This window comes from Sciurus vulgaris (genome assembly GCF_902686455.1).
Source record: "Sciurus vulgaris genome assembly, chromosome: 17".
Lineage (NCBI taxonomy): Eukaryota > Metazoa > Chordata > Mammalia > Rodentia > Sciuridae > Sciurus > Sciurus vulgaris.
The window spans coordinates 69,931,727-69,956,029 of NC_136478.1; the positions used below are offsets into that span (position 1 = coordinate 69,931,727).

The 24,303-nt window shown below is 38.2% G+C and overlaps 1 pseudogene across 1 annotated transcript; it reads right to left on the reverse strand.

Annotated features, from left to right (window-relative positions):
- Positions 1–2,224: 2,224 nt before the first annotated feature.
- On the reverse strand, positions 2,225–23,966 carry LOC306648567 (vomeronasal type-1 receptor 4-like; annotated as a pseudogene). Its single transcript has 3 exons — positions 23,781–23,966; positions 4,185–4,915; positions 2,225–2,260 (listed from the first exon to the last, which is right to left on the reverse strand). The product of its transcript is annotated as a vomeronasal type-1 receptor 4-like (transcript).
- Between the last annotated feature and the right edge of the window lie 337 nt (positions 23,967–24,303).

Below are 24,303 nucleotides of genomic sequence, written 5' to 3' on the forward strand. Positions count from 1 at the left end.
AGGAGAAGAAATGGCAAAGGAGGAACTGTAGACTGAAATTGAAAATGTTAGGTACATATATGCATATATCACACAGAATTTTACTTTTCTGTATCTTTAAACACCAAATATGAAAACAATAAATAAAGGGAAGTAAGACCAGCAGAGTAGAGGAAGGGGAACAGGTGAATAAGTAGAGGAGATAAAGAGACATTATATAAAGAAATTCATATTCAATTCATCCATGATTATTCCACAATAAACCCTATAATACATAATTTAAAAACACAACAAGAAAATATTGAATAACCCAACTACTAAAAGACTAAAGATCTTAGTAAACACTTTCGAGTAGATGACATACAAATGGCCATGTGATGTATGAAAAATGATCAATATGGTCATTCCTTAGGAAAATGCAATTACTGACACAATGAGGTACCACCTCGCCATATTCAGAAGGACTGTGATCTAGCATAGAACATGTACTGGCGAGATGTGTGGAGAAAAAGAAACCCTGCTGCTCTCATGGTGGGGAGTGCAATCACTACAGCCATGAGAGGATCCAAATTGAGGTTTCTTGAAAGCTGAGACTAGAGCTACCATGGGGTCCAGCAATCCCAGTGCTGAAAATAAGATGAAAGGAATGAACTCAGTGTGTCCCAAGGCATCTGCAATCCAAGATTATTTGCAGTACTATTCTATCCAGCCAGGATGTTAAATCAACCTGAATGTCCATGGAGAGATGAATGAAAATGAAACACTGTTCCACCCTAAAAAGAATGGTGAAGTCCTTTCATTGTGGTAAATCCCCAGGAAGGAAAAACATTCTGTTAAGGGAAATGATGCAGAATAACAAGCAACACACAATCCCACTCAAGTGGAATCTAAATGAACAGATCTATTGAAAGTTAAGAGCAGAATAGTAGAACAGGATAATGAGGAGAAAGTGGTGCAATCTGTCAGAACAGTATTATTGCTTGAAGAGGAATTGGTTCTGTTGTGCAAGAGTAAACTTAGTAAATATAATAACCCCAATTCATCATACATCTCAAAATAATGAAAAAAGTGGAAGTTCATTGTAGTCATAAAGACATGATATATTTGGAAGTGCATGGATATGCTAAGTACCTTGAATTGATCACTACCCAATATATGCACAAATCATAATATCACACTATTCCTCATAAACATGTACAAATATTCTGCCAATCAAAAAATTAAAAATAAATTTAAAAAGATTCTTTGATCCAATTCTCTCACCTTCTTTTTCATACCTTCAGATCTATGTCGTGAACACTTCTTATCCTATGCAAACTTCTTAAAAGAGTGATAGGGGACAGAAGAGATATAAATGTGGATAGTAGCATCTAAATACTTGTATGAATTTTGGGACACTTAGTACCCACCTTCCTGTTTATTATGAAGACTAACTCAGAACATCACTGAAGTTCCAGCATATAACACCATAACATACTTCTGATCATGTAGTACAGGTTTATTAAACATTGCATTAATGAATGTAAACATACTGATTTCCAAAAGCAGACTTTCTTAGACAACTACCTTCATCAACTTTCAAGAAGTAGAAAGCAACAAAAAATGTGGTGGTTAAGAAAGATAATTAGTGTTCTTCACTGGAAATAATAGAAGTAGTATTTGTATTGATAAAATGTGGGTGGGTGGGAGGCACTGTGCAGTACCTGCTTTTCTCCAGCACAGAGTTGGTCACGGTAAATACAGTGGGAAGAACATCATCATCAAGAGGAAAGGTCTTAAAGAAGTCAATTCATGGGTTTCACTCCAAGCTTGCAGAACTACAATGTCAGATAGGGCTGTGGACACCACATGATTGACAAGCACATGGAAGCTCGAGAGGCAAGACTTGCCTAAGTGATCTCAGTCAAGAGTTCCAATGAAAGTCTCAGCCTAAAGTTCCAATAAGAATCACATTCAGTTGTAGGAAATAAATTCATTATTTCCACCACTGTGTTTATCTACGTAGATGCACCAGTGGTGTCTGAATTAACTGACCATGTTGAGTGCACATGAGTACAGGGTCAACTGTGAGGGTTTCTGACTACAATCATAAAACTGAGTTTACTATTCATTCCAATGGGTGGTAACAACCTCTGCCTAGTTGCATTAGGGACAGGGCAGAGCAGCTCAAATTTCCATTACTGTAGCAACAGTTCTTGTTTGGGAGGCAAGGGAAGACACCTGGATGCAGGAAGGACATCCCATTTCATTCTCCACACAGGAACACATTGTTCTTGAATGTCTGCTGGGAAAAAGGACACAGGAGTGAGGCCTTTTTGTTTGTGAGGTCCTTGTGCCTGAGCATGTGGTGGAATAGTTGAAAGGTTTTCCTGATGACTTTAAAGGCAGCTTCTCAAGCAGAAGGCAGGAATTGTCAAGGTAATCTTGCCTGAGAAGGAAATCCACAACAGGAGGAAGATATGGCAACCTCTCAGGTAAGAAATCTCAAGGTGAGGACTCTGTTCACTTTTCCTCCTGACATGTTATATGTTTAGAACTTTAGAATCTTTGCTTCTGGTATTCTTCACTGGTGTGTCTGTTTTCAAGACTTGTTTTTATTTTTCATTGTATTATACTCAAAGTTACTTTTTTTAAAAATTCACACTGAGGATTTAACACAGGGATTTAGGCATGGCAGGCAAGGCTGTACCACTGACCAACATGCTGACCCAAAGGTTAATCCTTAAAGTGCTTTTGCCTTAGATATCAGAGTCAGCTCTCCATTCTATTCTCCTCAGGGTCTTTTGATTAGAACAGATTATCACCATGAATTTATGAGCTGCGATATTGCTAATGTTCTTATCATAACAGATGAAAGTGGTGATAGCCACCTCCTACTGGGAATGGATTCTAGCCCTCAGCATTAGTAAGGAAGCAGTACTCAGGTTCCATGGTGCTCCATCACCTTTTTACAGTTCAGGCCTTGGGAAGTGCACATTGAAACTGAGTGGCATTCACACGAACATTTTACAAACCTACTTGGTTTGTAAAATGGTAGTATCACCTAATGCTGAAGAGATCTAAACATGTCCATAGCACTTCCACATCTATCGATATGTGCAGCAGGTTCTTCCATGTGTCACCAAAAGGATCTCCAGAATTTAAATGTCCAGCACTCTCCTTATAGCCAACTGAAAACCCTCATTTGTGCATCTGTACTGCACAGTTATATCAATGAAGCTGCCATAAACACTGGAAATCCGTGCTGTAAAGCAATTACATTTATGTACTAACCTGAATTTAAAGAAACCTATAAAATTTAAAGCCACCAAAAACATTTCCTGGTGTATAAAAGTTGCATAAAGCAAAAACAAAGTTAGAGTACTCTATGCTGATAGTTGTTAGAATAGTTCTGACCCCTGAGAAGAGTGACCAGAGAGAATACTGATGAGAAATCTGTGGGCAGATCATGTCCTGATTTCTTCTAGAAAGATTCTACACAGTTGTATCCAGTTTTTAAAATTTTATCATGCTGTCCAGCAATGTCCTGCATATGGGCCTTTAAACACTTTTAGCCAAGTCAGAATTTTTTAAAGTGGAAGGCAGGAACTTAGTTTACTGCTATATTGTCCATAACCATTAAATTGCTTAAAACTGTGACTAGTGTTGTAAAATAAACTGTTATTTCTAGGTGAGAAAAACAACCTCCATAGACAAAAACTAAGGAAGAAATCTATTTGGATTATTATAGAAGATATGAAGATAGAAAAGGAAAATACAGCATGTATCATATACAGTAAGTTGATGAATCTAGTTCCATACATTTCCAGTACTTATTTAAGAAAACAGACAAAAGCTTTTCTATTGAGAACAAAAAGTTGTCTGTATGCAGTCAGAAAACTTACAGAAATGTAAAACATTCATCATAACCACACTGATATATATGACATAAAATATATAACAGTATAATATTTCATAGTTGTCATTCATATTGTTTTTCATGTTGTTACATGCAATTTTCTACAGATTCTAGCTTAATGACAATAAGCATAAACTTGCAAGTGGTCACAGAGACACACATGCCCACATTTATTATAGCACACTCACAAGGATACATATGTAAACACCAGCATTTTTTTAAGTTCTGACTTTGTCATAATTTTATTTATGGTTCTATAAAGATGAGTGAATTAAAAGCAGGACATTGTGCAGGTGCATACACTTACTGTGTTTCTGAGAACAATAGGGGAAGGTCTACTCCAGCAGAGCCTAGACACTTTGGTATCTCTACTCATGAGAACACAGGGACTGAGAGCAGGGAAACATGCATTGGTTAAGGCGGAGAGGTGCACCAATAGCTGACTGGAGTTACCACACACACCCCACCAAATGTGAATGGTGAAAGAGAGAGTGTAGAGAGACACAAAGGTGCTCACCAGAAGAAGGACAGTTTTAGTAGCTCTGGACTCAGGGGATGATCTGGGATACAGACTGTTGCCATGGAGGTGTTGGAACCGCTGCTTGTGCCTGTACAGGATGAGAACCATGGAGCCACTGGCCCAGGGCATGATCCCCAAACACAGCACATCAGGGAGGGACAGCAAGACTGCATTTATTATGTAAACACTTCTTTCATAATTTACATCAGAACAGTATCCAAATTCTGTTCTCTTTGCATATTAACGTCAGCACTACTTGCGGTCACACACATTGGAACAATGATATTTACCAGCAGCTGGAGGATCCAGCACAGGAATACACAGGTAGCAGTGTACCTGGGAGCTTTCACTTTGAGCTCTGCCCACCTGGAGTCCCTGGGGCTGATGGTGATGGCCTGGAAGACACTCAAGAGGCAGGTGCTGCTGAAGGACATACCCCTGCCCACCCTGTGAACATAGAAAACAAGTTTGCATCCAAGATCACTGATGAAATGTCTAAACCCAAGAGCTGCCATGGTCTTTGGGACTCCCCTAAAGAGCAGGAATAGGCAGTTGGCTACAATCAGGTGCTTAATAATCATATCTTTGCATCTCAACCTATACCCAGAGAAGTCAAGGCAGAGATAGCAGCAAAGGAAAAGGAAATTCCCCAGGAGTCCAACCACAGTCAGGGTTAAGAAGATCATACCCAACATCAAATCCCCAGAGGCCATTCTGCCAGTTCTCAAACACTGATATTTATCTTCAGAGGCAGAGGGTCCTGCATGAGGACAAGAGGCATGGGCTACATTGAAAATGTCAAATAACAATCAATATGTCTACTTACTATTTCTCAGTTAAATATATTAAATATTTCCAATTTTTTAATTAAAAATCATAAATTTACATAGGGCAATGTTGTTTGATTCATTCTGTTCCAATTATTAGATGTAATGTATGTTAAAGTTCTATGTACAAGATTTATGTGGATAAATAAAATGACACATTTTTATAAAAGTTCCAGCTTTAGAATGTCAAGTATTTTACATGTATTATGATGTTTTTATCAGCAATATAAAGAGAAGCCAGCACTTGCACTAAAAGATGAGGAAGACTTAAGCTGAGTAATAACTGATATGTTTATTTGTTCCCTGCATCCCTAGTATGGGAGTTGGTACAGTCTAGCCTGATTAAAAGAGTGCATTGAGCCTAGTTGTGATCTTTATACCAGGTAGTTGTATTTAAGTTCATTCTGCCATAAATTGTCTCACAGGAAGTTACTGATATTTGACAACTTGTTGACTGAAACTAGTAAAACTACAAATTTTACCTACAGTGCTGTTTTATAAAAAATAAGTTACCATATTAGGAAAATATAAATAAAAACAAACCGCATTAACCACCATGTTCCACTGTCACAGCTAGTTGCCTGAGTTCTTCCAGTATCCCAAACATATATTTAATATTTTGTTTTATGCTTTGTCATTCTATTGTTTATCAGGAATATCTAATTTAAGTTTCAGTGCATTTGCACTGATATGTAATGAGGTATTCTGTAAGCAAGTATCAATGATAAATAAAACTTCAAAGATATTGACAAATGTAGATGCACTGGTTGCAGTATAGGATTACAAGAACCTACCCCATGATGAGGTTGGATATCATAAATACAACATCAGTCCTTACATCAAGAAAGCCACAGAAAGACTTGTTTTAGACCAGGAAAAAAGTGAAGGATCCCAAATACAATCAACAGCACCCCAATACTATGAGTAATGCAACCCTAGTACATGATAAAGTAGAGGAGGGTAGAAGCTAACATTTACTAGTGTTAGTTCATATGCTCATCATGTAACATAAGGTACATAAATCAAAGCAAAGAGATAAGATGTGTAAAGAATATTTCTATATGAGAGTTTCAAAAATTGAAATAGTGTGACATGAAATCCTGTGCACTTTATATACCATAGAGCTGCTATGGTCTGTGGGACTTACCTGAAGGGCAGGAATAGTAAGGTGGCTACAATCAGGTGCTTAATAATCAAATCTGTGCATCTCAAACTACACACAGAGAAGTCAAGACAGAGGTAGGAGGAAAGGAGACAGAAATTCCCAAGAGTACCAACTACAGTCTGGGTTAAGAAAATCATACCAAACATCAAATTCTCAGAGGGCATTCTGCCACAGAATTATTATTCCCATGGACTAATATTTATCTTCAGATACAGAGGATCTTACAGGAGAACAAAATCTATGGGCTACATTGAAAATGTCAACTAGTTCTGTGTGCTTCCAACTTAGAGTTCCTTCCCAGGAAGAATATTTAACTAAAGATGTTTCTGTTGTTAAGAGAATTCCAACATTAGAATGCCCAATATTTAGAGTGCATAGAAATGTATTAAAGCTGTTCCAGGAGCAGACATATATAACCTGTTTATTCTATTGAGTTCTTTACATTCTGTGAGGTTGCCACAACTGTTGTCAAAATGAGGATAATATTAATTGAGAGTTATTCTCTTATTTGAGTTTTTAAATTCCATTTTCTTAGTAATTCAGGGACTGTTTCCTTGCTGTGCTGATACCAAACAGAATTTAACCCACGTTGCCCCACTCTCAAGGCCAGTTAACTGAGTCCTTCCTCTTCCCCAGATATATATTTAATTGCTACTTCACAACTTGTCATTACATTTTGCATCAGATATAAGTAATTTCATTTTTAGCTAATTTCCACACATTTAGAAGTAAAATTTCCACCAGTCAATATCAGTTAGGAGTAAATTTTATAAATCATGATAAAAGATGCACTCTCTGTAGTATGAATTTAGAGGAAGGTGCACCAGGATCAGAGTGATTTTAATCAAGATGAGATCATCCCAACATCAGAATTCACAAGAAAGACTCATTTATTTTTATTACGTAAGAAGTAGGAAAAGCCCTTACCACAGGATTTATTAAGCTTCTGCCAGCACACACTTCACTATAACACATGAAACACTAGTGTGTGAGTGAGTAGGGTAGTAATCCAGTTTTCCAGGTCTTCTTCTTACAGACATTAAGTAATGTATGTTTCAAATTTAAAAAAAAATGTTCATATAGTGAGATATTGGAAAACATGAATGCAAGACAATTATGAGAAATCTGTAAGGCATGGAATCATGTGCATTTTACAATTAAAACAATAATTTGTTGTTTACATTTATTTTGAAATGACAGATCACATGTATTTGGTAAAATGTTATATTTTGATCTATTTATATTTGCAGAAAGTGTCAATCACTTAATTGACACATCTATGAGTTTAGAAACTTTTTCTCTTGGGGAGGTGATAATGTGATATTAGAATTTCATAAAGCAGTGAAATTCATATCAAGATTCATCAAAGTTTGACAACTTCCATCTGACACTTGTTATCATAAGTCACCTCCTCCTTCCATGCTGCCTCCTGAACATCAGTAATGCAAACAAACTCACCATCACCAGCAACCCCTTGTGTCCCCAGTACACATGCAGTTACTGTACATTCATGTCCTAAAACACCAGTGTTGAGGAGACTTTTCTTTTACAGCCAGCAAAATTTAGTGCACAGACTCTGCACAGGACCGGACAGTTCTTGCAGGCTCATCCTAGTGCATATTATAAGCATGAAAGTTATATAAGTATATGTCTAGTTACTCTCAAAATCATAATGACTGCAGCAAAGCAGATTGAACAACATATTGATTTCAAATTTGCACTCCTTAAGCACTTTCACACTCAGGTTTCAGTGTCACATGGATTAAAAACAAAAGTCTTTATCATTGATGAGCACATTAAATTCCACTGGGGGCATCGGGCATTGGTGAAGTGTCTGTTATACTCAACTCCCTACAATAGCAAAGTCAGTCCTCTGGAATGTCCACTCCCACTAGGTGACTTTGCACTGGAGCACATCCAAACTCTAAGATCCGCTTTATCTCACACAACCACTTACCTAGACTCCAACATGCCTACTTCCCTCACACATTCTTCCATACTCAAAGTAACATCCCCACCTACCTCCATCCTGCTGACTGGTGGGCACAGGCCACTGGTCCTCACAGGCAATGCTGTGAAAATGGAGGCAGCCAGACCACAAGATATGTCTTTGTGATTCTGTGACCTCACCTCCCTGCAGAGCTGCAATTATGTCAATTGCAGGCAATGACAGTGCAGCTGGGGAAGCTGAGATCATCAGACAACTTTTTCCCTGTTCCCATTACCAAAACAATTCCTAGCTCCCAGCGGGCATCTCCAAAGAGACTTGGCAGTGTTGGGGAGGCTCCTTTCTTTGATCCCTGGACATAGGCAGGGTAGCACATAGAGGAGAGCAGGGAATGCTGTGGTGTCCACAGGTGGATGGCTGCATAAAGAAAATGAGAATATATATCATCATTTGTATTTTATTAAGTCATTAAAAGGTTGGAATGTTTGTCACTTGTGGCAATGTAGATAAACTGGAGAACATTAAGTGAAAACATTTATACAAAAAGATGAATACTGCATGTTCTCATATGTGGAAGTTAACATTGTAAGAGTTGAAGAGTGATTACCTGAAGGAAGAATTGAGGGATGGGTGGAGAGAGGATCGTTAACAGGTACACTTGTGCAGGTGTACAAGATAGCTTCTACCTAGCGGATTGGGAGGCTGAGACAGGAGGATCACGAGTTCAAATAAGCCTCCACAATTCAGCAAGACCTTGTCTCAATAATTAGATTTGAAAATAGAGAAGGGGATGTGGCTTAGTGATTAAGTGCTCCTGGGTTGAATCCCCAGTATGAAAAATATTATATATGTGTGTGTGTGTGTGTACATATATATATATATATATATATATATATATATATATTATATATACATATATAATCTTCTACTGTTCAATAGCACAGTATATTTGGGTGCACATAAGGTAGCATATGTTAGCTGAGGTCATATATTGAGGCTGCCATGGTGGGATTATTGCTCTTAAACCAGAGACACTGAAGATATCTCCCTCCTGAGGTATGAGAACACTGTTATTGCTTAGATGTGATGTATCCCCATAAAGCTCATGTGTGATACATGTGAGGTGTAGGGGAGAAATAAATGTGTTTGGAAGCCTTAACCAAATCAGTGAACTAACTAAGTGGGACCCAAAGGCAGGGAAATTCTGGCTGGATGAGGTGGCCACTGGCAGTGTGAATTTGGAATATATAAATTTGTCCCTGCATGGGAGTGGTGCCTCTCTCTCTCTCTCTCTCTCTCTCTCTCTCTCTCTCTCTCTCTCTCTCTCTCTCCAGAAGGAGAGAACTCTAAGACATGAGACAGGAGAGAGTATGATGTGGAAGACTTGGGCAGGTGATTGGAAGCTTTCTTGGAGTGAGCAAGCAAGACAGAGAAGACAATACCAGGGTTTTGTCTTTCTCTAATTAGGTGGCACATTTATAATCATTACCTTTTTAACTTACTTTATATTACAAGCTTGATTTTGCTAAATCATGCTATATTTATTTTAAGTTGATTCTTGTTAACTTATGAAAATGTAGCTGTATTTTCTGTTGACTTTGTGCCACTTCAGTATAACACAAAAGAACAGAGAAATCAGAAAAGCAAAAGGAGGATGCAAGTGAGAGAAGGAAGAGAAACATTCTGTAGAAAATGGACACAGAGGGAATGTGGGGTAGAGGAGAAGAAAAAATTAACATCCAAGGAAGCAGGAAGAGGAAGCAAGTATACTAACAAGGTGGAATGACACAGGGAAAATTGTCAGAGGGGTACGGAAAATACAGAAAAATATAAAAAATATGGCAATGGAAAGAGACAGGCAGGACTTGGAGATGCAGAATGCAAGGTAGATTCAGCACCAGTGTGAGTTCAGGGGAGACTTGTGCAAAGGCTGAGCACAGTTCTTGGCTCTCAGTATCTTTTATACAGTACAGGCTGGTGGGTCTCAAGACTTTCTCATGCAAGTATCCCTAATCCCTTTTCCCTCTTTTCAGGCAGCTCTGGTTCCTGCCCCAGCTGCTGAGCAAGCATGATCACAGAAGCAGAAACTACCAGGTTGCAGCTATTGACCAAGAAAAAAATAAACATCTTAGGAAGGATTTGCTTCTTCAAGAGGTAAAAGGGAGAAATTTCAGGGGTCTTGCCAAGAGAGAGGTCCTGAAAAAGATAAGGATAGAGGAAAAGAACTGTGGAGATGAACAGCACAGTCATGGAGAAACTGAGGAGTGGAACAATTCAGGGGTGAGATTACATACCATAAGGAGAAACCTGTTAGTCTATTGTATTCTAATAAACAAGTTTGTCATCCAAAGAACCTCTTTAACCTAGGTTTTCCTTAAACCTTACATATTTTTCTCAATCTTTATATCTGTTACATTTAGATGTAAATAGAGAGTCTAATTTCTTTGTGAGGTGTTGTTCTCCTATGGGGTGTTTACTTGTGAACTTTACATTTCAGAGTGCCTTGGACTTTTCTTTTTCATCTTGAGTTACAAACTCATTTCACTTCCTTAGGCAAACACAATACAGGTTGATTTGATCCTCCAACAATTAATATGTGAAAATCTTCATCCAAAATCATTAAATTTGTCCTCAGGTAGAAATGAGGTCATTGTAGAAGGAATAGGGTGAGTGACATGATTCTGAAGTAGGGTTCTGAAATGGCTCAGAAATTCAAATGACTCATTGCACTGTATAAATGTGCAGTTATTACTCAAATCAAAAGGCTGAAACAGGGAAACTTTCACAAAAACATGAGCATAGTTAGAGCACCCTGTGAAGGTGAAGGAAGATTTGTAAACTTCAGGAACGGCAATGATTGCTCCAAACCACCAGAAGGCAGGAGAGAGACTCAGAGCAACATGCAGAAAACATGGCCTAGGACCGGGTGGTGCTAACTTTTTGTCATTCTAAGACACCAGAAGTAGTGATTTCCATTCTAATCCTAGCACAAAAAACAAAGGGACACATCATACACAAGGGCAAACTTCTGAAATGTGTTGAATTATACTGTGTGTGGTCAGTTTTAGTAACTGTGAACAGCATCCTTTAAGATATTCAGATTCTTAAATTTTGGGGTGCACACATGTTCTAAACTCTATTGTGTCAAGGTTAATATTGAGGCAATTCACATAGTCTCTATTTTTCCATGCTTTAAATTTTGTTTGATTAGCTATAAGTATGTTGCCTTCTGTAGCTATAGTTGTGAATATAACTGTTTCCTTTCTTACACAGAATTACTGCTGTCTATATTCCAAAAAAATGTTTATTTTGAAAATTGTTTTATAAGATGCTGATTAGGAAATAATCTCACCTTTCATTGATACAAAATGTCATGTGGATAATGGTTAGATCCATTTTACTTAGAGTATTAATAACAGCAGCAGTGTCTTCATTAGGGTATTTAACAATATTATTGATACCCTAGAACAATGGGGATTACATGTGGCCCCAGAAAAGGTGCAAACTGCAGCCCTATTACCTTCCTAGGACATCAAATATTAGATACCTGTGTTAGGCCACAAAAAATTCAATTAGCCACGGAAAAGCTTAAGACTCTAAATGGTTTCCAAAAATTGTTAGGTGATATAAATTGGATAAGGCCAAATTTGGGAATCACCACTGGTCAACTTAAGCCTCTCTTTGATATTCTCCAAGGAGATTCAGACCCTACATCCCCCAGAAATTTAACTCCTGAAGGTAAAAAAGCCTTGAGGTTAGAACAAGCTTTAAAAAATGCTCATAGTGATAGAGTTTATCTATCCTTGCCTTTTAATCTGGTAGTATTAGATTCTGAATATACTCCTACAGGTCTATTGTGACAAACTGGACTCCTGATATGGATCCATTTGCTAGTGTCCCCCAAAAATGTTGTTTCCCTGTATCCTGTGATGGTAACAAATCTAGTTACATTAGGTCTTAAGGCAGCCCTTCGAGTTTTTGGAGTTCATCCTCAGACAGTTATTATTCTGTACACGGCAAAACAGATTGATATACTAGTTAACAATAATGAAGATTGGGCAATTGCCTATTGTTCCACCATGGCCACATTTGATAATCACTTGCCAAGTTCACCTATTGTCAGCTTCTTCAAAAGACATCTATGTTATTTTCCCTCAGGTTGTTAAGGCTCAACATATCCCAGAAACATCTACAATATGTACAGATGGCTCCTCCTCTGGTACAGCTACAGTAGTTTCTGATAAAGTACTTCTCATAAAGTACTATTAGTACTTCTCATAAGTCTGCTCAAAAACCTGAAGCAATAATAACTGCTTTACAAACATTTCCTGAGGAACCTTTAAATATTTATACTGATAGTCTCTATATTGCCCAGCGTGTGCCACGGCTTGAGACAGCTGGACCCATTAGTCCTCAATCTACCTTACAACAATGCTTTTATCAAGTACAAACTCTTCTGTGGGCTCACAAAGAACCTCTATATATAGGCCATATCAGAGCACATTTAGGCTTACCTGGGCCTTTAGCTCAAGGAAATTCTACTGCAGACTCAGCTACACAAGATCCTCATGTGTTTAATACTGTACAAGAAGCAATTAATTTCCATAAAGATTTTGATGTCAATGCTACTACTTTCAAAATAACATATAACATTACAAAAGAATAAGCCAGAAATATAGTAAAACAGTGTCCTGCCTGTGTGCCTCATTTATCTGTTCCTCATTTTGGAGTCAATCCTAGAGGACTCTTTCCAAATCATCTATGGCAGATGGATGTCACCCATATCTCTGAATTTGGTACTTTAAGATTTGTACATGCAACTGTAGATACCTACTCAGGATATATATTTGCTACCGCCAATACAGGGAAAAAGACGAAAGATGTAACCAGTCATTTCCTTCAAGCCTTTGCTACTATGGAAAGGCCAAAATAATTTAAAACAGATAATGAGCCTTCGTATACTTCTTCTTCATTTCAGCAGTTTTCCTCAAAGTTTAATATCTATCATTCTACAGGATTGACCTACAATCCACAAGGACAAGCTATCATGAAAAGGGCTAATCAAACATTGAAAGTCTGCTTAACTAAACAAAAAAGGGGAATAGGGGCATTAGCCCCTCCCAAGAACAAACTTAACCTTGCTTTATTCACCCTCAATTTTTTTAACTTTGGATGTTATGGGCTGTACTGCAGCTGATAGACATGTTAGTGGAAAGTCTGGTGGCCATCCACAAGCAATGTGGAAAGACATCTTGACTGAGTCCTGAAAAGGACCTGACCCAGTATTAATTTGGGGGAGAGGATCTGTTTGTGTTTTTCCTCAGGACCAACAACAACCTATCTGGGTCCCGGAGCACTTGGTAAGAACTATCCATAAGAAAGAAAATGGCACCAAAACACAAAATGATGGTGATGGTGGTAAGCCTGCTGTTGTTAGCTCTTCCTAAAACTTTTGGGGATATATCACTCATAGCACACAAGTTTTCCCTCAATTATTTCCTAGTACAGAACTTCTAGGTATCCTTACCTACCAGCTGGTTCCACTGTAAATCCACTTATTACTAGTCTAAACTTCAAGTTAAGAGGTAGTCTTTGCTTCCTCTGGTCAGCCACCTCAGAAACCACCATGATACAGGGAGACAATCTCTCTCTCATTCAATAAAGGTGCAGTAAAAAGCAAGCCTATATAAAGGGAAGTATACACCTGTTTATAGTAATACAGGGTGTGAGGCCAATTACTCTTCCTTTTATCAGGCTTTCCCCCCTACTCCCGTATGTGTCACCTCTCCATTTGTGTTCATTCTGTCTAACAGTTCTAAGTATAATATTAACCTTACTAATAACAATGATAATGATACTGAGGTCCTTAACTGTGCTAACCAAGAGTGTTATGTGTCTAGTTGTTGGGATGCTTCACTATTTACTCTGGCTGTGATTGCCAGGATTCCAAAATTCATTCCAGTCCCAGTGACTTTAATTCATAGTGAGTGGAATTTCCTACCAGTAAGCAAAAAGAGACTTTGGTATCTCAGCCATTATAGCCATCGCTGTTGCTGCGGCAGCTTTGGCTGCTGCCACTGCTGCTGGACTTGCCCTAGGAACTGCTATTCCTACTGCTCACATGCTCAGCAATCTGTCTCAAGCCACTGCCGAAACATTGACAGCCCAGGAAAATATCAATGTGCATCTCACCACGGGAATGCTGATTCTAAACCAAAGAGTGGACTTACTACAAGAATAAGTGGACATGTTGACTGTTACCACACAGACAGGCTGTCTAGTGCACACCCAAGCACTATGTGTTACCCCATACCCTATTCTAATATTACTGCTGCTGCAAAACTTTCCAAACAGCTTAGAAGCATGCTTAATGGGATATGGGATTAAAGAGATTACTAATTTGACTACTCTATTAAGAAATTCTATATTTGTGGTAAATAGTACTCAGGTCAAGGTCTCGGGTATGCCAGAAGCCATTAGTTTCTTACAGTTAGCATTACAAATTGGTAAACAATGGATGGGAAGTTTTGCTATGATGGGATTGTTGTTCTTGCTGTTATTATTGCTGCTCAGATATCGGTTGTCTCTAAGGAGTCGTCAAAGACAGGAAGCCTTAGTGGTACAGCAAGCCCTTATGGCCATGGCTATTCTAATATTACTGCTGCTGCAAAACTTTCCAAACAGCTTAGAAGCATGCTTAATGGGATATGGGATTAAAGAGATTACTAATTTGACTACCCTATTAAGAAATTCTATATTTGTGGTAAATAGTACTCAGGTCAAGGTCTCGGGTATGCCAGAAGCCATTAGTTTCTTACAGTTAGCATTACAAATTGGTAAACAATGGATGGGAAGTTTTGCTATGATGGGATTGTTGTTCTTGCTGTTATTATTGCTGCTCAGATATCGGTTGTCTCTAAGGAGTCGTCAAAGACAGGAAGCCTTAGTGGTACAGCAAGCCCTTATGGCCATGGACCAAGGCTCTGATCTGCAGATTTGGCTCTCCCAATTACAGGGCTGGTAGTCAAAGATGGGTAAGCACAGGCTGGATTTTATACCAACCTAAGACAGAGATCAAAGCATGTCAACAGCTCTTTGACTCCCAATGACGGGTAAGGATAAAGTCTGACTCTGGCACCTAAGACAGGCACAGTCACTGTCCTTTTCTTTTTATAACAAAAAGCAGGAGCCTGTTGAAGGGCCATCTTGGACAAGATGATTCCTGGCAGTGAGCCAAAGGCACTGGATACCAAAATAAGGAAATACCCAAAAAGGTTGCTTGCTTACTAGTTCCTTGGAGACTTATGTCGTGTTAACACCAGGCTCTAGGATTGGCTATCTGATATCATGCTGTGCATGGATAGCTTGTGATTCATATAGTGCTATGCTCACATTCCTCTGCATGCTCTCCCATGTGAGAGAAAGCTTTGCTATAATTGGCTGATTAGCTAGGAGCCTGGGGGAGGAGAGATGGAGAGAGCAGGAGAAGGGAGACAGTGGCAGAACAAAGGAGGCAGAAAAACAGGGAGGACGCAATAAATCTCATCAACTAAAGATTGGTGGTGTCTCCTTTCTCCGCGCTGGTTCCACTGGATGGAACAGTCACTTATGTATTCATTGATTTTTGAGGGGGTACGAGGGATTGAAATAACAAGCCCTTGATCATTGAGCCATATCCCCATCCCTATTTTGTATTTCCTTGAAGGACATGGTCTCCTGAGTTGGTTACTGCCTCACTTTTGCTGATGCTGGCTTTGAACTTGAAATCCTCCTGTATCAGCCTCCTGAGGAGCTGGGATTACTGGATTTCACCACCACACCCAGATATTTATTGATTTTTGATACATATTTTTCATCATATTCACAAAGGTAAAATCCCTGTGGCATGTCCATCTACACATACAATGTGATTTTCTTGAACTCATTCCATTTTTTCTTTCTTTCTGCCCTTTCTCCTTCTTCCCTCTCCAAATCCTCCTTCTGCTGCACTGATTCTTTGTATGTTTGTGATATTCATTCCCCAATCTTCTTTCCTTTTTTCACTGTAGCTTCCACATTAAATTAATATTTGACTAATGAACTTCTTTTTTCTTTCTACTGAAGATTGAACTCAGAGACACTTAACCACTGAGGCACATCCTCAGTCTTTTATTTTTATTTGAGATAGCCTCTCACTAAGTTGAAGTTGTGATGAGGCTGGTCTTGAAATTTTTATCCTCTTGCCTCAGCCTCCCAAGTTACCAGGATTATGACACGTGCCTCCGTATCCAGCAGACCCTTGGTTCTCTATGTCTGGCTTATTTAACTCAGCATAATATTCTCCATTACCATTCATTTACTGGAATATGCCATAATTTCATTCTTCTTATGGTATAATTTATTATTTATTGTATATTATTGTGGTTATTTTCAAATTTACTTGTATAAATCAGTAGGTTTCAATGTGGTATTTCCATGCATGCCTATAGCAAGTTTTCATCATGTCCACTCTCCCTTCTCCTACCTAATCCCACCTCATCTACCTAATTTCCTAACTAGTCACTAGTAGTCACTGTTCTACTTCCAGGTCTCTTTTTAAAGTACCATATAGAAGAAAATACACACTATCATTGTTTTTCTATGTCTGTCTTATTTTGCTTCAGGTGGTGTCTCCTAGTACCATCCAGGAACCATTAAAGAACAGGCTTAATAATATTCTGGTGTGTGTGTGTGTGTGTGCGTGTGTGTGTGTGCCATACCTTCTTTATCTACTCATTCTCTTGGGACATTTACCATGGTCATTGTGATGATATCACAATAAAAATGGGCAGCCATGTAGCTCCTCTATATCCTTTAGGTATATATCTAGAAATGGTATGGTTGGGTCACATGGCAGCTCTGTTTTTAGTTTTTTGAGAAAACTCCATACTGTTTGTCATTAAGTTTTGACTAATTTACATTCCCACCAATTATGAATAAGGATTTCTTCTTCTCAACAAGCTCATTGGCATTTTTTTATAATTTTATTTTTTATCTTATTTTTAATTTGTTCTTGTTACATATACAAGAAATTAGAGTGTATTCTGATATTTGATATATACATGGAGTATGACTGATTCTGATTAGGATCCCACTCCTGTGGTTATACATGATTTGGAGTTACACTTGCTGTGTATGCATATATATGACCACAGGAAAGTTATGTCAAATTGATCCCACTGTCTTTCCTATTCCGAATTCCCAGCCCTTCCCTTTATTCCCTTTATCCAACTCAATGAACTTCTATTCCCTCCAACAACCCACTTATTGTGTTAACATACAAATATCAGAGAGAACATTTGGCCTTTGTTTTGGGGAGACTGGATTGTTTCATTTAGCACCATAGTCTCCAGTTCCATCCATTTACTGACAAATACCACAACAATATCCTTCGTTATGGCTGAGTCACATTGCATTGTGTATATAAGCCACATTTTTCTTTACCGATTCATCATATTAAGAGGCACTAAGGTTGTTGTGGATTGAGCTGCTATATATGTTAATGTGGCTGTATCACTATATTATGCTGAATTTTAAGTCTTTGTGCATATGCAGAGGAGTGGGATAACTGGGTCAAATGTTGGTTCCCTCCAAGTATTCTGAGGAGCTTCACAATGATTTCCATAGTCAGTTTACCAATTTGCAGTCCAACAAGCAAGGGATGAGTCTACTTTTTTCCCACATCATCACCAATATTTAATGTTACTTATTACTAAATGATTCCCATTTAGACTGGAGATGGAATCTCAGTGCAGTTTGAATTTGCATTTTTTAATTGATGAAAATGTTGAACACAATTTTATGTATTTATTGACCTATCTTATTTCTTCTGTTTAGTTACATTCACATATTGAAAGAAAATTCACTCTCCCATGTTTGGATTAGTTTCCTATCTTTTCTCTGAAACACACAGATAAAACACAATAGAAAAATTTTAAAACATTGATACAGGCAATGATTTTCTAAATAGAACCCTACAAGTGCATAAAACTAAAGCAAAGTTGATACATGGGATTTATGCAAACCACAAGTATTCTGCACAGAAAAGGAACCATCAGCACAGTGCAGAAAGTCTAAACAATAGGAGAAAAAGTTAGCCAGTGATCTCTTTGACAGGGTTAATATCCAGGATATATAAGTAATTCAAAATTCTGCCTCACTATTCTTCACCCAAGAACCAGAACAATGGAGGGATTGTTCAGTTGACAACCAACCAGGGCAGATTGCCTCTGTGAGGGGAGAAAGGAATACCAGGTGCGTGCCTCACTCCTCTTCCTCTAATTTAGAATCACGATAAGATAACATGACCTGCCTATTTCCCATCTGCACAGGAAAACCCCAATGTCTTGATGTCCCCAGGGCACTTAGCAGAGGATCTTGAGGGAAATTAGGCACATACCTGTAGAATGACTAAAACACCAGAGACTCATGCTGATTCTGTGAGGTCGCACCAGAAAATGGACCCGCCCTAGTGAAGAAGCTGACATTGATCAAGGTGTATATTCTCTATCTCTGATCAGCTCACTCTGGAGTAAGGAAAAGAACAGGAATACTCTGCTCCAGCAACACAGTTCAATGTTGGGTATACATGTGGGCATATTTGTGGTTGCTGAACATCCTTGTATCAAAATCTCCTCTCACCTTCTGACATTACCAAGTAAGTGTTGATTCCAATGTAATTTTCAATTACAGATCCTTCACTGGTCACAAGGCCCCTCCACACACAGCTGCAGCAGGTCACTGGACAAGACCTACACAACTCAGAGAGGGCCTCTGACCACAAAGTACGTGTTGTTCTCTTACATGGAACAAAATATTTCCCCTACAATTTCTGTACACAATCAGTCAGAAGTCTGTCATGTCACATGAATGCAAGAATACAGCCTGGTGCATTGGGCAGATTCTAGGGGGAACCATGTTGTCTTGAATCCTGGTTTAGAGCAAAGGAAGGGAAGCTAGAGGAGAGATCCCATTCAGCAGGGTCCTGGGCATTCCATCGAAACCCAGGTGGATGAGATGTTGATCTGTGGTGAAACAATTTTCCAGTTTAAGCGAGGCCAGAGTTCTACTTGCAGAACAAAAATGAATAAAAATAAAAAAACCATTGACCCAGTATGCAGAATTCATACCTGCATATTTAAGTTTCTATAAAGAAAAAAAAAAACTGCATGATACCACTGCATTTCCTGTGTATTTGCCAACACAAGGAGGCAGAAAACACTCAAGACTCCCAGGGGAAATCGCTATACTCCCAGATGTCCAACTGGGCATCTGGACTCCATTGTCTGTCTTCTTAAGCAATTTCACAACTCTGGGTGCATTGACAGGCAAACCTGAAACTGCCAATTGTTTCCTTATGAGACCCCTTTACCAGACACATGGGCTAACTGTACTTAGAGGGTACTTTAGATCCCAAACAGGGAACATACTGTATAAAGATTATGTAGCCAGTAAGTTCTGTTCTGCATGAGACAGAAGCCTGAGAGAGAGTCTGGCCAGCATCTTGAAATGATGGTCTAGACTAAAGCATGGTAAGGAGCTTATGTATTTATATCACACCTAATTATGGACAGTGTTCAGAAAATACACATTAAAACAAATCACTCCCAATCCCGAAAAACTCTCCAGATAATTAGAAGAGGACAATCATTTTATTATTCAATTAAACCAGAATGTGATATGGATTAAAGGCAATCTAGTAAGGAATTAGGACAGAGAAAGCAATTTCACACTTCGGTAAAATCAAGCAAAATTGGTGCATGCCTGTAATACCAGAAGTTCTGAAATTTGAGAAAGGAAGACCATGAGTTCAAAGTCAGCTTCAGCAAAAGTGAGGTGCTAAGGAATTCACTGAGATCCTGGCTCTAAATAAAATACAAAGTAGGGCTGGAATGTGGCTCAGTGGTCAGTTTACCCTGAGTTCAATCCCTGCTATCACACCCAAAAATTTCAAGTAGATACCACCCATTACATTCATGTTACCCAACTAAATAAGCCTATTTTCTCAAGGAAGAATAGTTGAGTGTACCATGTCTGGGGTTGATACAACCACCCTGGGCCTTGAGGGACTAAGAAGAGCAAGAGGCCTGCATGCAGACATATAGAGAGGGACCAGGCAGCAAACGTGGAATTTCAACTGTTATTGGATTATTTTACCCATACTATGCTGCCAGTTGCTCACTGAAAATGTAAGAAACAAAATTCATCTTTTCTGAAGATGATCTATCATTTCCTAGTTAATCTGAACACTACCAGAAAGAGGTACTTTATTATAGGACACTTATACCAATATTTAATATGTGAACATAAGCTACTGAACAACTATTCCAAATTAATTTCCACAGCTGATAAACTCCACTCTAGTCAGGAAGAGTGGAAGGCACCAGAGTCTCTGAAAGAACTTGAGGCCCTCAAAGCAACAACTGGATGGAGACTTTGGACCAAACCCACAGTGCTTGCAGGGACAACTAGTCTACCAAGTTCCATTTCAGGACTGTTGGGTTCCAAACCAGTGCCATCTTTCCTGCCCTAAACCCAGTTCCATCCCATTTAATATTACTTAATAATGAAACTATCCTTGCAATTGCTTGTCCACTTACATCTTGGGAAATAAAACAAATTCAATTGTAAGTTGCACATTATACCTCTGCTTTATTTAAAGACAAATTATTTTATAATTATTTATGGGGCAATGAACTTCTGCACTGCAGTCATTAATATAATTAAATTTTTTGTGTCCTTGCATAATAAGTACAAACAATATAATTTACTGAACTTGTGTTTAGCATTTAATATGGGAGCAGTATCACATATAAAATCATTTGCAATAAGTATTTCTCAAATTATAATTGGGATATCTTTCATCCAAAAGTGCACACAGAACTTGAAAAATAAATTCTTGGGATTGTATCAAACTAAAATTTTCTATACAAAAAAGAAAAGGAAAAGGTCCCCACAGAAGAGGAGAAAATATTTCCAAATCTTATCTCTCATTAGGGATTAATGTTCAAAATATACAAGGAACTCCTACAATAGAAGAGCAAATAGTAATAAAATAAATATACAATTTAATAGCCAAATCAGCAAAGGCACAATGAGCCAAAGGACAATTCTTTCCAGAAGACATAAAAACAACCCAAGTATATGAAGAGGAGCACAACATCACTAATATTCAAGGAAAGATGAGATCCCCATATCAAGGATGGTAGAAGGGAGCAAGTGTCCACAGGAATTAGGTGAAGGACTGACACTTGCAAACTTGTAAACCAGCTTTATATATTTGTCATTTATAAGAGATTTCCATTAAATAAAATATGAAGGCAAAGTAAACTCACATGCCCTACAGGAAGTATTTGTTTTCTTAAAACAATAAAGAAGTTCCACTGGACATAGTGGAACATGACTATGATCCCAGTGACTCAAAAGGCTGAGGCACTAGGAGCACAAGCTGGAGACCAGCCTCAGCAACTTAGCAACAACCTGTGTCAAAATAAGTAATAATAAGGGCCAGAGATGTGACTCAACAGTAAAGTGCCCTAGGAAAATAAGCAACCATTCCTGGTTTTGAATTTTCATGTACATGGCTAAATTTTGGTCTAATACACAAATTAGGACAAGATTTTAGCACTGAGGATGTAGTTCACTTGTAAAGCGCTTGCTTACCAAGTGGCACACCCTGAGTTCAAACCCCAGTGCCACACATACACAAACACACACACACACACACACACATACACACACACACACAGACACACACACACACACACACACACACAGTTTCAGCTTTGAATGGCAATGAGTTTTAAATTTGTTTTAGTTATATCTAATATTGGGATACATTTTGATATAATCACAATAGCATAGAATATAATTTGCTGTAAGTCAGTTCCGACAACTCCCTGCATTCCCTTCAGCTCATCCCCTCCCTCTACTCTCTGGATTTTTCTATATTTTCATAAAGGCTTCATCAATGTACACTCAATTTCAAACATTAAGATACAGATATTCACATTTGGCAAATTGTTGTATACTAATCATAACACAGTAATACACTTTTAAGATTAACAGCTTAAAAATGAATAAAAGTTTTTAAAACTAATAATTGTATCAATTATAATTAATTTTTAAAGAATTATTTAAATTAAACAATGCAGAGATAAAAATGTAAAATACAAATCTGGATCTCACATGCTCTATTAAGCAAGCATACATAGAAGAGTCAAAAGAATATTTAAAAGAATATTAAATGAGAGAAATCTGGAACTGGGGTTGTAGCTCAGTGGTAGGGTACTTGCCTAGCATAGCTGAGGCATCTGTTTGATCCTCAGCACCACAAAAAAATGAATGAAAGAATTTATATAAATAAATAAATGAGCAAATTGACATAAATAAAGTTTCATTTATAATGTATATTAAAATGAATAAACAGAACACAGGCAAAACAGAAACTTTACATTATGGAAAATATCACAGAAATATGCTGTATATTACAAAAAATGAAGGCAGGGAGCACAAAACATAAAAATGTAAAAGAATATCAAGAAATAAATAGTAAAACTGATCTCATGTGGTACTGCTACTAATAACTGTTCATTAGAGAACCAAAAGCTCTCCCTCTCTTGCACCTCTCTCAGGCTCATTTTGCATTTAAGCTTCTGTGACAGAAAGTGCAGCCATGACACATAGAAAGATAAGCTATAAATGTCTATTGAGTTGAGTTCTCTGCTTACTTCCTCCAGGTGAGCCTGGACAGACAGTGTTCACATCTCATAAGAATGAAGGGTCTAGAGGTGGGGAAATATGCATTGATGAAAGCAGAGGTGTGGACCAGTCACCACAGATTTATCAAACACAGAAAAGAAAACATGAATGATGGAACAGAGGGCATAGGAGAATATAAAGGCACTAGCTAGGAAAAGGATGCTTTCTGTAGCTCTGGTCTCAGACGTAGGTCTTGATGATATATGGTGTCCACAAATATGGTGGACACGTTGCATGTGTCTGTGCAGAATGAAAACCATGGTGCCACTGCCCCAGATCATGAGTTCCAAACACAACATGTCACGTGAGAAAGTCAATGCTGCAAACACTGAGTCTTGTCCTGAAGCACAACTGAATAGTATAGAAATTCTATTCCTCTGCTGACATTGTTGTTGCTCTGTTTGTCAGTTATAAGAATATGAGCTCTGATATTTAGCAGCATGTGCAGGACCCAGCAGATGATATTAAAGGGACCAATGTACTTTTGGGGTTTCACTTGAAGTTCTGCCCACCTGGAATTCCTGGGGCTGATGATGATGAACTGAAGGATACTCAAGAAGCAGGTGGTGGTAACAAACACACATTTGGCCACTCTGTGAACATAGAAAACAAGTTTGCTTCCAGAATCTTTGAGAAAATGTTCCACCCCAAAAGCTGCCATGGATCTCTGGGATTCCTCTTGAGACAATGACTAAGGAGTTGGCCACAGTCAGGGACCTGATATTCAGGTCAGTGGACCTTGGACTGAATCCACTGAAGTAAAGGCAGGCATGATGAAACAAGAGTGAGAAATTCCCTAGGGTTCCAATGACAATCTGCAAAAGGAAGATTATTCCAAATCTCAAACCCATGGAGGTCATCCTACTATTGTGCAGCACTTCAATTAATCATTGAATACAAGATTCTGTACCAAAAGAACAGTTGTGGGGTAAATGTGTCACAGAAAATAAAATTCAAAGTTCTTCACTTACTTACCATCAGTGCCTCTTATGAATTACTTTCTAACATAATTTTCATTGATACCACTTTTCTAACATCTGTGTGTATGTATAGAATTTACATCGCATGGTATGCTGTGATTAATGGTTTACTTATTATAACCTTTAATAAGAAAATTTAGTAACCAGAAACTTCTTCCCGAAGATCTAATAATATTATTTTTACACATTAAAAAAGGCAATTTGACTT